Raw genomic sequence first — 4,902 nt, 5'->3', positions numbered from 1 at the left:
GTGGGGAGAGGTGAGGTGGGTGGGGTGGGTGGGGTAGGGTGGGGTGGGGTAGGCAAGGAGAGGCTCTCAGAGTGCACAGAGGCTGGGGCTGCGGCCCAGGGACCGAGGCGTCTCAGGGTCCGTGGAAACTCCCAGCCCTTCTGAGCCCGCTGGCCTGAGGGCCCGCCCTGATTCCAGGGAAAGGGGTCCCCAGGAGGCCGCCCCCCGAGAGGCCTGAGGCTGGGCAATATCTGCACACGCCAAGTGCACGGTCCACCCTGGGCCTGGCCCGAGAATGTCTGGATTCCAGCGGGGGCAGGGCAGGTCCCACACCCCGAGTCAGGAACACGGGTTCTGGGGAGTGAGGGCCGATGGGGGGTGTCCCTGGGTGACGTCTGAGAGAGCTGTGAAGCCCAGGTCTGCTCCCCCGTCCCCTGTGCAGCCCAGGGCCTCGGCCTGCCCGACAGTGAAAGGGGCGTCCAGCCTGGGCCCTGCGTGGGTGCCAACACGGCTGAATGCCATCCGGCCAACTCCTCCCAGTGCCACGTGCCATTGCTCGGGGTGTGGGGATGGCGCACCCCCTGAACGCACCCTGAGTACCTGGATGAAGGGTCCCTAACACACAGGCCTGGCACCTGCCCAGCTGGCTGGGCCGCTCAGTCAGCCATGCCCGCCTCAAGGGCCACACCTGCCCACGAGCGGGACGGGGCCAGGCCGGGCGGGCTGGGAGGGAGGCGCCCTGGGTCCCGGCCAGGCGGGAGGAACTGCTGACCGCTTCCTGCCGCTGGCGCCCCGGCCCGGCCAGGCCCCCGGCATCTGGACAGCCTGTGGCTCCGACAGCCTGTTTGCAAAGAGCAGCGTCGCTGTCACAGGCCCAGCCCTCTCCTCGTCGACGGGAGGGTGTCCGCCATTGAGGCCGGGGAACAGCACGGGAGCCTGGCTGGGTGCGGCTGTCGGGCCCTCCCTGCGGGCCTGGGCGGCGGGGCCGGCCAGCAGCTCGTCTCCCCGGTGCCTCCTGCTCAGGCGGCTGCGGGGGACCCGACGGGCAGGCTCCCAGGCCGGGCCCTGGCCCTCAGGGCTGGGCAGGAATGGGCCCGGGAAGGCAGTGTCTGTCCCGTGTCTCTGGGACACAGCCTGTGGCCGGCCACAGCTGCTTCCACCCGGGGCGGCCAGAGGCCAGGACGGTCTGGGTGCTGCGGGCTGTGAGGCTCAGCGAACCGCGGGCTGGAGCGAGCTGGGTGCTAGGGGCCCGGAGCGGGCTGGGTGCTAGGGGCCCGGAGCGAGCTGGGTGCTAGAGGCCCGGAGCGAAATGGGTGCTAGGGGCCCGGAGCGAAATGGGTGCTAGGGGCCCGGAGCGGGCTGGGTGCTAGGGGCCCGGAGCGGGCTGGGTGCTAGGGACCCGGAGCGAAATGGGTGCTAGGGGTCCGGAGCGGGCTGGGGGCGAAGGCCACTGGGTGCTGTGCTGCTGGCCGCCCTCCCCCCACCCCCACGCCCGCCCTGGCAGCAGCAGGGCAGTGAGCGCCACGGCACTGAGGGCGCCCAGGCCCAGCCCCACTCCGGGCAGGGGGCATGGAGACCGGGAGGGACAGGCTAACCGGCTTGGCCTCCAGTGGGGACTCCTGTTTGGGGAGCCCTCTGACCTAGGAGGCTCGTTCTTCCCTGGAAGTCTGTTGGGGTGCTGTGCAGAGTTGGGGTGCATCCCATGGAGTTGGGGTGCTGTGCAGAGTTGGGGTGCTGTGCAGCATTGGGGTGCTGTGCAGAGTTGGGGTGCTGTGCAGGGTTGGGGTGCTGTGCAGGGTTGGGGTGCTGTGCAGCGTTGGGGTGCTGTGCAGAGTTGGGGTGCTGTGCAGGGTTGGGGTGCTGTGCAGCGTTGGGGTGCTGTGCAGAGTTGGGGTGCTGTGCAGGGTTGGGGTGCTGTGCAGGGTTGGGGTGCTGTGCAGCGTTGGGGTGCTGTGCAGAGTTGGGGTGCTGTGCAGCGTTGGGGTGCTGTGCAGAGTTGGGGTGCTGTGCAGAGTTGGGGTGCTGTGCAGCGTTGGGGTGCTGTGCAGAGTTGGGGTGCTGTGCAGGGTTGGGGTGCTGTGCAGAGTTGGGGTGCTGTGCAGCGTTGGGGTGCTGTGCAGAGTTGGGGTGCTGTGCAGCGTTGGGGTGCTGTGCAGAGTTGGGGTGCTGTGCAGAGTTGGGGTGCTGTGCAGCGTTGGGGTGCTGTGCAGAGTTGGGGTGCGCTGTGCAGCGTTGGGGTGCTGTGCAGCGTTGGGGTGCGCTGTGCAGCGTTGGGGTGCTGTGCAGAGTTGGGGTGCTGTGCAGCGTTGGGGTGCGCTGTGCAGCGTTGGGGTGCTGTGCAGAGTTGGGGTGCGCTTGCAGAGCGGAGGGGCACTGAGCACAGCTCGGGAGGCTCTGGGAAAACCCCTTTGGCCTTGGCCCGGGCACGGCTGCGGACAAACAGGATGCGGGCCGGCGGCCGGCGCAGCGGGACAAAGGCCAGGAGAGGAAACCCCGTGACCTCCGTGGACGGAGCGGCCGGCGCTCTCCACCGTTTCCCGCCAAACAGGGCGAGGGCCAAGCTCCATGGCTGCTCCGCCTGGGGCTCCGAGCACCGCAAAGCTCGTCCCTCACAGACCGGCCTCCAGGGGTGGGCTCGGCCCTTCTCCCCGCAGCCCCCAGCCTCGCCGGGAATCCTCCTCCGGTGTCCTCCTCCGGTGCCCTCCTCCGGGTGCCCTCCTCCGGGAGTCCTCCTCCTCCGGGAGTCCTCCTCCTGGTGTCCTCCTCCGGGAGTCCTCCTCCGGGAGTCCTCCTCCGGGTGCCCTCCTCCGGGAGTCCTCCTCCGGGAGTCCTCCTCTGGGTGTCCTCCTCCGGTGTCCTCCTCTGGGCGTCCTCCTCCGGGTGCCCTCCTCCGGGTGCCCTCCTCCGGGTGTCCTCCTCGGGAGTCCTCCTCTGGGTGCCCTCCTCCGGGTGCCCTCCTCCGGGTGTCCTCCTCCGGTGTCCTCCTCTGGGTGTCCTCCTCCGGGAGTCCTCCTCCGGGTGTCCTCCTCCGGGAGTCCTCCTCCGGGTGTCCTCCTCCAGAGCCTGCAAAGCTCCACCGCCAGCCTGGGGCAGCCGGGACCCTGGTGTTTTCACCGGGACAGACTGCGGTGCCTCTGCGTGGCCTGCTGGGTAATTCCCCCGGCAAGTGAGCCCTATGGACCGCCCCGCCCGGGGCCGCCGTGAGCAGACAGACGCCCAGGCCGTGCCACCCGCAGTGCCCCGTGCACAGCGGACAGTGCCCGCGGCGGTCCAGCTGCTGCCCGTGCGGCGGTCGGTGCTGCCGGTGAGGGCGCCGGGCCTGACCCGCGGCCCAGGCAGGAAGGGGAGCTGCAAGGCCCGGAGCAGGGGGAGGGCGGGCGCTGGCAGGGCTGGCGCTGGCCGGTCTGTGGGCATGCACCCACACGGCCTGGTGCCCCTGCCGAGGGGCGTGGCCATCTGCCTCGGCGGGGACAGCAGTGTCGCCGGGGGGAATGGCCTGGGAGGAGCTCCGGGTTCGAGAGGCACAGGCAGGGCCTGTGAATGGGCAGCGGGCCTGTTGCAGGGCTTTGCAGGGGCTGCGGGGAGCCGGGCAGGGGCTGGGGCGCGGGAGCAGATGGGGGAGGCGGGCATGGAGTTGGGGTGGCGAGGCCGGGGCCTGGAGGGGCTCCGGATGGCACCGGCACCTGTGCAGGCCTCCCTGCGGCCGGCAGCGGGAGGACTACGGGGCGGCTGTGCGTGATGCGTGATGCGTGATGCCTGGAGCTGACGAGAGGGGGACAGGTGGCGGGGAGGGGACGGGAGCATGGGGGCTGGGGGGAGGAGGGGACGGGAGCATGGGGGCTGGGGGGAGGAGGGGACGGGAGCATGGGGGCTGGGGGGAGGAGGGGACGGGAGCATGGGGGCTGGGGGGAGGAGGGGACGGGAGCATGGGCGGGGGGGGACAGGAGCATGGGCGGGGGGGGGAGGTGATGGGAGCATGGGCGGGGGGGAGAGGGGAGGAAGGGGGGAGGGAACGGGAACATGGGCGGGGGGGGGGCAAGGGGGACGGGAGCATGGGCGGGGGGGGGATGAGGAGGGGACGGGAGCATGGGCGGGGGGTGGGGGGCGGCTCAACCTCACGCCAGGAGAGCTTTGCTAGAGCCACGGTCCTCAGCCCGAGCGACCTCGCCCTGGAGGCGAACATCCGAGGCGCTTGGCTGTCAGAGTTGGGGGTGCAGGGCAGAGGCTGGGGGGCTGCTAACACTGCCCACGGCAGCGCCTCCGGGACCAGGAGCCCGCCCCTGCGCCAGCACTGCTGCCGTTAGAACCGGCCTCGGGCTTCCGTGGACCCAGACACCGTCCGGCTCCCCTTCCAGCTGCCCCTGGCCTCCGGCATGCCCCACGGCCTCCTGAGCCCCAGCGTTCCTGTCTGTAAAACAGGCCCGTTACCACTGAACTTGGCAATCCTCCCTGGTGCTGCCAGGCCAAGCGTGAAGGATTCCCAGGGCTGGGCTGGGACCAGACCCGCCCCCGGCAAGGCTGGGAGGGCAGACAGGAGGGCGGGGCTGTGGGGACCCCAGCTCGGTGCCCACTTCCTGTTGGAGCCAACAGGAGACCCAGCCCCGGCTCCCAGCACTCAGGGCCACGTTCCCTGTTCTCAAGCGGGTGGGGCCAGTCCCAGCCAGAAAGGAGGGAGGGAGAGCGGTGGCTGACCCCTGGGTCCCAGCAGAGACCTGTGTCCTTGCACGTGTGGGCGGGGGGCCTGGGTCTGTGCACATGTCAGCGGGGGGCCTGCGTGAGCATGTGCACGTGTGTCTTGTGTGTGTGTGCGTGTGTGCGCACAGAAAGTGGAAGAGGAACAGAGCAGGCCGAGGCTGGCAGGGAGGCTGGCAGCTGGCGGACTTCCCCAATGCCGGGGGCGAGGCGGAGCGGGCACCTGGGGGC

This window comes from Pipistrellus kuhlii, unplaced genomic scaffold, assembly GCF_014108245.1.
Source record: "Pipistrellus kuhlii isolate mPipKuh1 unplaced genomic scaffold, mPipKuh1.p scaffold_m20_p_58, whole genome shotgun sequence".
NCBI lineage: Eukaryota > Metazoa > Chordata > Mammalia > Chiroptera > Vespertilionidae > Pipistrellus > Pipistrellus kuhlii.
The sequence above is the reverse complement of the archived record's forward strand: the minus strand, read 5'-3'. Positions refer to the sequence as shown.